The sequence below is a fragment of the Pinus tabuliformis genome, chromosome 2_1 (genome assembly GCF_031772625.1).
Source record: "Pinus tabuliformis cultivar Carrire ecotype Pingquan chromosome 2_1, CPIR1, whole genome shotgun sequence".
NCBI classification, from domain to species: Eukaryota; Viridiplantae; Streptophyta; class Pinopsida; order Pinales; family Pinaceae; genus Pinus; species Pinus tabuliformis.
Window position 1 is genome coordinate 466663490 of NC_142299.1, and position 13875 is coordinate 466677364.

General features: G+C 35.9%; 1 pseudogene; it reads left to right on the top strand.

The window, feature by feature from the left end:
* Positions 1-3377: 3377 nt before the first annotated feature.
* Positions 3378-4016, top strand: LOC149200941 (uncharacterized; annotated as a pseudogene).
* Positions 4017-13875: the final 9859 nt, after the last annotated feature.

The following is a 13875-nucleotide window of genomic DNA, read 5'->3' on the forward strand; positions in this document are numbered from 1 at the left end:
CCTATTATCTGGCAGATAACACAACATGGAACCACACCGGTGCTTGACCCAACGATATTTTCTAGATTCAAGGGGATAGGACCTCCCCCAATTAGGTAGTTCTTATATACTAGGCAATGATCCTTGTCGTGACCATGCCCTTTTCACTTAAAGTACCATACTTTCGTGCGGGTCTCATTTTGGACCTCCTTCCCTTTTTTGAGATCCTACAACTCCATATGCAGGCTACCCAACTGCAACTGAATCTGTTGCACTCGTAGATTCATATCCTGAATAGGCGAAGCCTCCAATTTCATAGTAATTTCTAGTGCTTCAACCTGTGATCCAACCTTCTGTTGTGACAATGGTAATCTCAAATGACATAACAATGAAGCAATATACCAATCCTTATGTTTCTCATTCGAGATCTGCAGATTAGCTTATTGTAGCAGACATTTCAGCCTTTGATCAAAATCCCATGCAGATTCATTCACATTTTTCTTAATTTATTTGACCTCAGTTATAGACTAGGCTTGTGACTTAGGCTTATTGAATTCATTATTCAGTGCATCTTTCGTATCTTTCAACGACGTAGTTGGATGAGTCGTACTATACTTAATATACCAACTCAGCACCCTATCTCATAATGTTGTGACAATCTGTGCTTTCTTTAGATCGTCATCTGTTATCTTCTGTTATTTCCACACAGCATCTGCTACAAACCAAAATTGTTCAAGGTCTTTGTAGAGTTTCCAAAATGTATTCAAAATATCATCCACTTTCACCTTTTATCACCACCATTTGACTCACATGTCACAATTCCATGACCATATAACCTTTCATTAGCCTCCATTTTCATAATTATATGGGTTACCTTTGTGTTTTCCAAAAGTTAATGATTTCTAGTATTATAAGTGAATTAAATGGTTAAAACTTAGAAAAATGACATATACTTGCTAATACTTAAAAGTGGCTTGAGTTTCATGACATGTGCAGGTCATTTGGAAGCTTCCAAGGCACCCTTATGTGGCCTCCAATGCTCAAATTCGAATTATCTTCAAGATATGGAAGAATATTTCGATAAAGGTCAAAGAGGATATGTGTCTCATCATTACCTATTTGAGTTGTAACTCTATGAGATTTTCCAGGGATCTAGGGAGAGAATAATGGACCTCCATTAATGAGGTAACTTCTTATGTTTTTGTATAAATAGGAGAGCCTTCTCCTTTGAAAGGCATGTGTAAAGTTGGAGATACTTAGGTGGAAAGTTAAAATTACTTATGCATGGAATTTAGATTTAGCACCATGCTCATGAGTGATGTTCACCTTAATTGGTAATGCTTGCACTGGGAGTCTGTCAACTTGCCATCTCTCATGCTTTTGGATTGGCCACCTACAATGTGTGAGATTTATTGTTTTTCATAGATTAAGATTTATTGTTTTCATAGATTAAGATTTATTGCTTTCATATCTTTTCTTGTGTGAAAGGTTAAGAGTGATTTTTTTATTTGCTTTCTACCTAGAGGTTAAGAGAAATTGTTTTTATTTTCTTTCTACCTAGAAGTTAAGAAAAAATGTTTTTATTTGCGTTGATATCTTTTCCTATGTGAGAGGTTAAGAATGATTGTTTTTGCTTTCGTTTCTGATAGAGTGGTGTGCTTTTCAATTCCTGCAAGATTTAAAGATTGTACTATAATTTCTTTTGAGTTGATTGTTGAATTAGAATATGAGAATTTGGTTTTTCGTTACTTGGTTTCGTAGTTAGATTGATCTAAGTTGGAAGTTAATTTCTAGCATATAGTGCATGCACGCTTCGCAAGTTTTACGAAACCCCCGGGTTGACAATTAAATGATAGGTAATTAATTTGCCTATACATTTTCACGTCGTTGCTGTGGAAGTGTGCATAGGAACTACCTTTCAGTCTAGAGGTCATATTTTTTTAGTTTTTTCCTAGATGCATGATTAAAGCATGTAGATGCATAAATCATTTAGTTGCATATCATTTTTATAAAAAAAATATATAAAAATATCAATACTACCCATTTATGGACAAAGGATTTAGAATGCAGATCAAACATTCTTTGGAGCACCACGACATTCATCCATCCTTCAAGGGATCTTTGCAGCAAATCTAAAGGTTAAAATGATTTTTCATGTCCTCATGCACAATCAGGGACATTTCGAAAATTTGGATATGAGAATTCTAGAAAGTCTAATCCGTAAATGGCTCCATTGGAAACATTCATATACTTAAAAATTAAAAACAAAAATATTCTTTCAAGTAAGATAAACTAGGAAATAAAATGAAGTTTGATTACATTTTATTTTAACTTTAAAATATTTAGATTTTTATTTATTTTCTTGCATTTTTTTCATTAACATCACAAATATTTTCAATAAAAAAAAAAAAAAAAAAAAAAATTTAAATATTTAAAAAATAAACAATTCATGTTAGATTCAAAAAAAAAATTGCCCACGGGGCTTTGGAATGATGGTGAATGGTTGCACTATTAAGGCACTCCATGCGATAGGTCGCTGGTTCAAATCCCCCGTGGGTGCTTACCTATCAAAAAAGAAAAAAATTATTCATGTTTTTGAATAAGGAAAATGTAATTTTTTTTTTGAAAGAATTGAGAAATTGATAACTGCCTCTCATGTGACCCTCTAAATTCTAATATTCTTTGCATGCGTTGTTAACTATATCATACGAGCCAGTTGGTCTAGACGTTCACACTAAAGAGGAGTCTCAAAGAAAAGTAAAATTACTTGAGGAAGAGCTACAACTAAATGTAGATGCTTTATCCAAGGCTGAGCGGAAATATTTTGGAATGTCAACGAGTAAAGTGGAACACACATCACCTTCTCAGGATTCAAAAGAGGTGGCTGAACTCCGTGAGAAACTATTGTTTATTGAGGGGGAATGGGAAACTATTACAAAGGAGTTCGAGGTAAAAGAAATATATCTTGATGCTGAGATTGAATACTTGGAAAATGGTAGCCGAGCTTTGTGCTTCAGGGCAACATGATATTGGTAGGAGAAGCAATAGCCATTATTTAATTTCAAGACCCAGCAATTACTTGAGCATTTGCCAGAATTGCGTAGTAGCTTAAAAACGTCATTTTTAAAACAGCCAAATGAAAACGTATTTCGAAAAAATAAAACGTGGGTTTTTATTACGACGGGGTCAGTTATAAAACCCATGAGCAATTTTCTCAAATTCATAATATATTGGGAGATATTCGGGATTCTATGGAGCCTTACTCGACGAATTGTGTGAGAAAAAACGGTTTGCAATTAATGAACAGTTGTAGCCTTGATATGATCTCCCTGATTTATAGGAGGTAGATCTGCCATGGAGATACTCAGATGTTTGCGGCTCAACTCTTGATACACATCATGGTTTTGTTGTCAAGTATAGCAAGGATCGAGATTGTTGAATTAGCTACAGAAATCAAAGTAGATTAAGAAGGTAATTATCATACATGCAAGTCATAGACTTATAAACTTTCTTGGAGAAAAGGCTTCACAAAAAGCTTTGGATTGGTTAGTTTCCATGGGATGCACCTGAATGAACACATTGATTTTGAAAGCCTCTCGGAATCAAACAACACATATACCACATCAAGCGAAATGACTATCTCTGCAGATTGTCATTTTGTGTGTGTGGGAAACCGTGTTGCCTCCTGTTGGCTTCAGGAATCCGTTTTCAAAGACTCTATTGATAAGGATGGGTGCCTGAAATTTGATGATTGTCTGCGATTAAGAGGGAAAACCAACGTCTTTGCAGTTGGAGATATTGTGGATGTTAAGGAAATCAAGCAAGGCTTCCTTGCTGAGAGGCATGCAACGGTGGTGGCTGGCAACATTAAGAAGTTGACGCTGAATTCTAAACACAATTTGACTACATACAAGGTTGGCTCAACAATGGCAATGGTATCTATGGGGAGACATGTTGCAGTTTCTCAGCCACCATTTGGAACAACAATCGGTTACATCCCAGGAAGGATAAAGTCTAGAGATTTGGAGAGCCATTAGCGCTATCAGAGTTTATGCCAATCACTTCCGCGTTAGTTTTAACTCGGGGGTGAAAATTTTCCACTATGACTTCGATAAAACGGTTTTCATGGCAATTTCATTTTCTTTCGATTACGTTGTTGTGTTGTATTTTGTTACGTTGTATTTTTTTTTTTAAGAATATTATATGATATTTATGTTATATGTTACATTCTTTTTAATGTGTTTTAATGTTTAATGTATAATGTTATGTTTTTTTTTATGTATGTTATGTTTTAGATTGTACATTTATGTGATAGGATTTTTTTTAAATTTCCTTGTATATATATTTTAGTTTGTAGATATATTTTTCTTGTTATGTATATCTATTTTATTTTTATTTTTTAGTTTTGTTAATATTTCATTAATTTTTAGATTGTGTGTTTTATTATTTTTTTAAGAAAATTGTCATAAAAAAAATTGATTTGAAATTCATTTAGTGACTAGAGCAAATTGAGAAAAAAATTGAGATGATTCACTTACACACCTGTCGAAGCAAGAAATTAAAATATTAAAAATAAATCTTTCTATTTGCTAATTTTTCTGGAAGAGGTATTGATCAATTTGAAGATTGGACTGGTTGTTTGTTCATAACAAAAATGTATCGCTATGTGTACTTAACTGTTTGTTCAGGATTTTAGCTACAGAAACTGTGCAATTCTATAGTTGAACAACAATTTTGTAGCTGAACCACAATTCTGCAGCTCTATATTTAACTCAATGATCTATTTGTCAAGAATGCATTCTAATTAGAAAATCATGATCAAAATTTATTGGTTTTGTCTAATGATGATGTTTTCAAGCATGATGCAGGAAAGAAGAACTATGAAGGTGCTTATCCGTAGGATCAATTGATGAATTTTTTTTTATTGAGGATTGTTTTGCATGAATCATTAAGCATTTGCAAATAATATTCCTTTATCTTTATGAAATGCTATGATTCAAACATAAATTGAGGAAATTGTTTTTTAGAAAATGGATTTATTATCACAATTATGAAATTGGACTAACCATTTGAAATAAAGACGCGTCATGAACCTGTTAATTATGCAATTTTTTTCGTATGTATCAAAAATAAATTGATCACTTCTCTTTGAACACACTTACGTTTTATTGCAATGTTAGTGCCATGTTTATTTTCAGGTTCCAAGACAATAGAAGAATTGAAGGAAGCCAATTTATGCATGATTGGTTTTCTACAACCAATTTCAAGAGACCTGAACCAATTGAATCCATTTCTACCATCCATAAGTGCCATCACTTTTCCTCTCCAAACTCACAAGATATCCAAGCATTTTCACTAAGCATCGTCGTCACCATTTTCCTTGCAAAGAGTCACATGTTTCCTTTACGTTTTCCATTCACATTTTCCATAATTTCCATTCATTAACCCATTAACAGAGACATTCAGCTCGATTACATGCTGATTTTTCCTTTTGATTTCCATTCTCTTGTTTACCCTCTTTTCATTTTCCTTTCCATTAAATAAACATTGACCCACTGCGAAAATTTTCATTCATAGTCCTTCCAAAATCATCATTTCATGCTCGCGTTAGATGATGGAGGATTCATTAAGGCCTCCCTTCTAGCAAGTCTTGGCCTATCGACATCAGCACATTATCTAGGTTCAGAGCTAGAGTCCTTATTAGTACCTTGAGGCTTGTATGCATCAATGACAAGTTCCCTCACTCACAATCATGGGAATACATCAATGTACCTTGATCGTTAGATCTTGCAAGTGGCTCGACATTAGCTCATCTATTCGTACTTTGAAAGATGTATTTAGGTACCTTGGCACTTGTTGACATTAATGGTGAGTTTGCCTCACATTGGTTAATAACATTCATTAATGGCTGATAATCCAATGATTTTTCTTCATACTCGACAACAACACATTTATTCGCATAACTAGAATTGTACCATCAGGTTTTGTAGCAGATTTAGTCACAGAAATAAAGGATCCACTTTCACCACCTTAGCCACCATTTATGCAACCAAGAAGCAGATGAAATTATACATTCTATCCCATGATCCAGCAGAAGCTACAACATCTCTACTGTTGGACACCTAATCCTCAATGGGTTAGTGTGGAAGTCGAATGGACAAAAGGAGTCCAAGAGACCTTGGGATGTGAAACCCAACGGTCACATAATGTACTATAAATGTATATCTCTTGTTAATAAAAAATGCACTCTCATGATTTATCTTTCATATTGTTCTTGCTCCCATGTGTGTTTAACATGGTATCAGAGCAAGCGTATTCCTGCCCTGCATAATTAATTTGAGCCATTTGTTTTATGGCCTTTCTGTGCAGTTTATTTCTGCCATGAAATTCATGAATATTTCTTCAACTCAATTTTAGCTGCAACTTGATTATACTGTTGCGGGTGTCTGCTCTCCATATAGAAGCGCCTCCATACCCCTGACAATGCCTGCGCTGCTCCTCCATATAATTAGCTGCTCCTAACACTGCATGTGCTCTGTCTTGGCCTCTGCCTCTGCCTTATTCCCCTCTGTCTTGAAATAACCTACCTCTGCCAGCGCTGCACATTTGTCCATACTGTCAATTTTTATAGCACTGTCATTTCCTGTTTTAGCGCTGAGGCTGACATGGAATCAAAGTAAAGCAAAGATACGCCACCATCAATGAAGGTCCAGCTCCTAGTATGCGGTATTGAATCATATTAACACTTGGAATCATGTGTTGAATGTGTTTTGAATATTAACGTTGTGGTATTGAATGCATTATTGAATGGCTGTTGAAATGTCATGCGTTGTGCGTTAGAATGGTATGTGTTGAAACTGACTTTGGTATATGCATTGTTCAAATGTCATGTTGAATGCGTTTGAATTGTTGTGTGGTATCAATATTTTAACGCAGCGTTTGAATATGTTGAATGCGGTATGTATAGAATGGTATTAACACTGAGTTTCCTACCATGGTAACTGTTGAATGTGGTATGGAAGTGGTATCGACATTTGAATGGTGTTGAACTATACAACGCATGCGTTGAACTATATAGCGCTCTGTTGGTGTTGAATAATATTAACAGTGCGTTATATCAGAGTTTGTCTTTGCATTGAACTACAGTGGTATATGCGTTGAATGGTCCAGCGTATATATTGAATAGGAACTGAGTTTGTAGAATGGTCCAGCGTATATATTGAATGGTGTCTTTGCCACCGATTGGTATATGGTACTTAAATCATATTTAAATCTCAATTTTAAAATGATCCTACAGCAGCTCTGCGGTTTTATTTTGGTATACACCACTTTTGTATATGTGTTGAACTGACATGGCACCCACTTGATATATGGTATTGGGTAGCATATTTCTCAAACTGAAGCTGGAAAACCCCTCCAAATATGTTATCTCATATGTATATGCAATCTTTGTTAGCTGCCATCTAAATACCAGGAGGAAGGACCGCTCATCGTGCACCAGTCTACAGTCCTCGTCAACCAGTTGTGCATGCTCCTCCTCCAGCACTCGCTTGATGTGAAATATCTCGAATATGAAACATAAGCATTGAATGTCATGTGGTCTTTATGTTCATTTGCTTACTATTGTTCGAGTATTGGGTTCCTACGTTGGTTCGAAAAATGGTCGAAGGGAAAACAGTTGGTGTTGTATTAAACTGATGCTGGAACGTGTGTTTGAAATCATGTTTTCAATGCAACGCAGAAGAATTGAAAGCAAATGTATTGTTTTGGTCTCCATTCACAGAGGAAGGTACCTTTCCTTGTTCATTTGATTCTTTGATTTTGGCGGTGTTCTGCCTCTGAAGAGTGAAGCAATTGCGTCCAACTGATCAGGACTCCATTTGAGTTACAAATCAAAGTTGCATATTTTTTCTCCGACTTTAAAACTTCAGCTTCTTGTTCTATTTCTGCCAAACAGAGGAAACCGTGATATTTTGCGGCATTTGCATCAGTTATATTCTCCGAAACCCAATTTTTTTTTGAAAAAAAAAATCATCTGGGCATTCAAGGTCGCATGGTCTGGAATATGTGAAAGATGCCCAACGTGCAGAAAATATGCAAATCATTCCTTTTTCCAACTATTATTCAGCTTTCTAAAGAAATTTAAAACACTGAGCTGCCTGCAATTTTTTGTTTGTATTTTAAATATGGTTTAAAACATCCATGCCCTATAAGAAGGTGTGTGAATCTTCAGCAGTTCATTTGTCTCCTGACTTGGATATATCTGAAGAAGTGTTGGTGTAGGTACTTAAAATAATTATTTTATTAATTTCGATACTTGCATTCGAAACCAAGATAATCCACAAGGGTATTGCCTTTTGATAGCCATCATTTCTGCTTTGAAAGTGATTATGCTGGGGGATTTTTGGGAATGACAAAGTTCAATGTTCATAAGAATTGCGGATTGTTTATATTCTTTAAAGTTGCAGCAATTTGGCATTATTTAGGAGTTCAGTGGAAATTGTTTCAAGCTAATACTATCCTTTGTAGATCGAATTGGTGTATTTTCTTAAAGGTTGTTCATATCAGAGATTGTTATTGAACTAGATTGAAGTTGTTGCCAGGACAAGTTCCCTTGGATTCAAGGCTGGTACAGGAAAATATCTTTTTGAGGCCTAAATTGCTTGTAGATTTGTTGGAAGTTCAATTCTCAGGTGAATTGAAGAAAATTCATTTTTTGAATGAGGAGTCTGTTTTCCGGATATCACCATTCTTTGTGTGTTGAATCTATTGCAAGATGATTGATTTGAAGTTGCTGCCATAAGTTTATATAAAAGAGCAATTGGTGTCCATATTTTCCTCATTGTTTTACTATTTTTTGAGGTTAAAAATGGCTCCAATTGGTGCAATATTAGAGTTAGTGGAAAATCTAATACTCTCTACCATGGATAATACAGTCAAAATCAGCAAGGATTTTCTCTCAGAAATTCAGACATGTCTACAAAATGCACAGGAAAAGATTGATCTTTTGCAGCTTGAATCTCAGCTACAACAAGAAGAATTACAGCAGTGGAGTCATCATTCTGAATTTGTTTCTGTTCAGAACATTGAGACAACCACCCATCAGCAGCAAGTCAATAATGTTACTGATCATTCAAATAAAGCAGCAGTTGTACATGCAGATGAAGAAACCCAGTCTGCTCTTTCCAAGCCCATCATCAGACTTTGGGAACAGCTTGTCCATAACAAGCACAGAACTGGTCTTGGATATGACAAGGACTTGTCCTTTCATATTCCAGACTACTCTAAGCCCATTCAGTTTCAGAGTGCTGGATTTATTCATGACAATTCACCTGCTCCTCATGATAGTTCACCTCCAGCTGTTCCAGATTCTACTCCTCCTCCACCACAACAACAACAACAAATTGCAAAATGCCAACATTGTGACCAAGTTGGCCATCTGAAAGATCACTGTTTTGATCTTCATCCATGTAAGCATTGTCATAAAACTAGCCATTCTTCACACAGATGCTTCAGAAATAAACATCCTGCAAGAACAAAATCTCATCTTGGATGGATCGCTTCTTGGCAATGGGCATCAACAGCGAAGAAGATATTTCAGTCACATGTCAGAACTTGTTCCAGAGTATTGAACAGTCTTGCAGTTGAGTTTTCTCCATCATCTCACCTTGTATCTAACAGGGGGGGAAATGATGGTCATCTACAAGCTTCAAAGCCACATCAAGCGAGCCTGAGCCACAACCTGCCACACCAGTTTCAGAGTTGTAGATAGAGACAAAGATGCCCCTGAACATGCCTTCAGTTGGCAATCTCGGACACTTCCTCTAGCAGAAGACTTCAGCTTCTTGCCAGTTTTGGAAGAATTCCAGGAACAAAATTGAGAACACTTCCTCTAGCAGAAGACACCAGCATCTTGCCAGATTTGGAAGAGTTCCAGGAATTGCATTAAGCATTCCAGAGTTGTTGGTCATCCTTAAACCATCACAGGCTGAGACTTCCCTTTTCAGGTTGAAGTTCTCCCTTTTATGCGAGGTGAGGCCTCATTTTCATGGTTGAAGGTTTCCCTCTTTAAAACAATAGGATCACTTCCTCTAGCATAAGACTTCAGCTTCTTGCCAATTTTGGAAGATTTCCAGGAACTTCACTAAGCGTTCCAGTGTTGGTGGTCATCCTTAAACCACCGCCTTTTATACCAACATTTCAGAGAGCACATTCAGCATAGTGCTGCCATGCATATTTGCACATTTTGTATTACAGCTCTCTTCTTGGACTCATACATAACCCTTCGAATTAAGGGCGGGAATGTTGGACACCTAATCCTCAATGGGTTAGTGTGGAAGCTGAATGGACAAAAGGAGTCCAAGAGACCTTGGGATGTGAAACCAAATGGTCACATAATGTACTATAAATGTATATCTCTTGTTAATAAAAATTGTACTCTCATGATTTATCTTTCATATTGTTCTTGCTCCCATGTGTGTTTAACATCTACATATGCATAGTTTGTCCACTTCCTAGGTAAGTAAAGGTATGTTCTTTCCTATATTTTAATCATAGAATTCCTTGAATACTAAAATTATAATTTTTGGAAATACTTCACCATATTTCCTTTCTCATTTGAAAAAAGAAAACGTAAACACCTTTAGTTGGGGGGAAGGGAAATCCATTTATTATCACATCCATATCACTTCATTTCATCCTAACAGACTTGTCCTAATCAATTAAGATTGCATTATGGTTCAAAAGTTATGTGATTTGCAAATAAATGTCTAAATGATGAGCATATTATATGGCTGATTTATGCATTTTTAAACATGTTCAATGAATCTTGCTGCAACAAAAAGAAACAAGGTGTTGAAACACAAGAACCAATACCAATTAAGATTTGGTTGTCACACAGGAACCAACCAAACATGTTGCAATTCAATGTCTGACAAGGAATACTTTGCAAAACGAAATAAAATTGTCAAATACTATCAAATGCAAATTTTAAGGACATATGATATAAGCCAAGCTCATTCAAAAGAAAATCATGATTAATCAATGCAATAGATTGCATGAGAACATGCAATAACGTCAGTTGGGGGGAATGTAGAGTCTCCAAAATGTATTCAAAATATCATTCACTTGCACCTTTATCTCCACCATTTCACTCATATGTCACAATTCCATGACCATATAACCTTTCATTAGCCTCCATTTTCATAACTATATGGGTTACCTTTTTGTTTTCCAAAAGTTTATGATTTCTAGTATTATAAGTGAATTAAATGGTTAAAACTTAGAAAAATTACATATACTTGCTAATACTTAAAAGTGGCTTGAGTTTCATGACATGTGTAGGTCATTTGGAAGCTTCCAAGGCACCCTTATGTGGCCTCCAATGCTCAAATTCGAATTATCTTCAAGATATGGAAGAAGATTTGGATATGTGTCTCATCATTACCTATTTGAGTTGTAACTCTATGAGATTTTCTAGGGATCTAGGGAGAGAATAATGGACCTCCATTAATCAGGTAGATTCTTATGTTTTTGTATAAATAGGAGATCCTTCTCCTTTGAAAGGCATGTGTAAAGTTGGAGATACTTAGGTGGAAAGTTAAGATTACTTATGAATGGAATTTAGTTTTAAAACCATGCTCATGAGTGATGTTTACCTTGATTGGTAATGCTTTCACTAGGAGCCTCTCAACTTGCCATCTCTCATGCTTTTGGATTGGCCACCTACAATGTGTGAGATTTATTGTTTTTCGTAGATTAAGATTTATTGCTTTCATAGATTAAGATTTATTGTTTTCATATCTTTTCCTATGTGAGAGGTTAAGAGTGATTGTTTTTATTTGCTTTCTACCTAGAGGTTAAGAGCAATTGTTTTTATTTTCTTTCTACCTAAAAGTTAAGAGAAATTGTTTTTATTTGCTTTGATATCTTTTCATGTGTGAGAGATTAAGAATGATTGTTTTTGCTTTCATTTCTGAAAGAGTGGTGTTCTTTTCAATTCCTGCAAGATTTAAAGATTAAGATTTCAATTCCGCGCATTGTACTATAATTTCTTTTGAGTTGATTGTTGAATTAGAATATGAGAATTTTGTTTTTCGTTATTTGGTTTCGTAGTTAGATTGATCTAAATTGGAAGTTATTTTCTAGCATCTATAGTACACGCATGCTTTGCAAGTTTTACGAAACCCCTGGGTTGACAATTAAGTGATATGTAATTAATTTTCCTCAACAGTCTTCTATCCCTAGGCCCTTGAATATAGGCATCTTCATAGTATTTTCCATGCTGAATAGCAGAGTTGGAGGTGGAGGTGGAGGTGGAGGTGGAAGTGATGGCAAAGTTGGAGTGGATGGATGTGGTATCCCCGTAATACCCTGATCTATGTCTGCAGTGCACCTTGAGGTTTCTTCAGATTATTACTCTCTTCGTCACTATCAGTTGCTCCCAACAGAGGATTGTACTCAACGCTTGAATCTAGATCTCTTCTGAATGGTCTCGCACTTCGCGTAGCTCCCATCAAGTCTCATCTAAACATTAATTTAATGATATAACCCATTCTCACACAATAGCATTTTAATCCAAGTTTTCAGAGACTTCAAATACTTACCTCTTGGTCCTTTAAAAAACTAGCATTCAACTTCGTTATAAATGACAGATGTATCAATCGCGAACTCAATAATAAATCCACCCAAAATACTATCGATCCAATAATCAAAAACCTTCACGACCTTATTTTCTAATCCTACCAGGCGCTCCACTAACTCTAGAGTCCACACAATAGGGTTATCCAACTTCCTAGTACCTTGACCATTCGCCAATTTAGCAAACCATTTATATAATTCACACGGAAAAGAGCAGAAGAAACCTTCATGTTCCTCTATATACAGGCATCTCTGCTACCACTCTTCTTTCGACAAGCGCGGATTCCTATTTTCTTGGGTTGCAAACTCGTGCAACTTCCGATCTATCCACTTTTCAATCTCCTTCTTAGTCGGCATCCACTTATGCCACATCAAACATTCCTCAGATAGATAGTGGTCTAGCAACGTAACCATTTGTTGGCTTAAGGGAGCTTGGACCCAGGTTCAGAGTTAGTTGCGCCAACCAACAAAACCCTACACTATTGTCCCTTTCGACAACAACCCGCATGGTGTAGGCTGTAGTCTCATCTAAGGCAGTATTGGGGGATGCTAGAACTAGGTTTTTACATCCAAATGACTATGTGATTTGTTTTTTTCAAACTTAGGGCTTATCTCGACCTTCGCGAACCCTAGCCCTTAAAACTTGGAAATTGCAGCAATTAATAGTTAGCAGATTTATGCCCTTCGCTGATTACACTAAACATTCATAACATTATATAAATACACATATTTAAGTCTTCACAAATCTATTAAGTACTTTTCATGATTACTTGCATTCGACATATCAAAACATACAGTAAATTCAAAGATAAACAGTGATACACAGATACACAGATAATTCTTCAAAACAATATTTATTATGCTTATATCTTCAATTAAAGTGCTTTCCAATCCTATGCACATAGCTACAGGGGCCTGCACACTCAGTTGCGGACTTACGAAGGTCTCTGCACACATAGTTGCAAGAGCCTTCCCCTTCGTCCAAGTACAGAATAGACAAAATAGACCCAAATCCTTCATTTCCATGTTCTTCATTATCTCTCTATGACTCTTCTATGACTCCTTTTTATATGATTCTTATTACAATACCATGGTCCACAAACCATGGGCGGATCACAAAACAACTTTACTCTTAGCAATATAAGAGGCTTTGACCCTCTAAAAGCCCCTTTGACTCCTATCGACCTGCACTACTCACGCTCCGCTCCTCAAAATGCGGAGACTTTACAATACTTAACAAAACTTTAAGGGGACCCC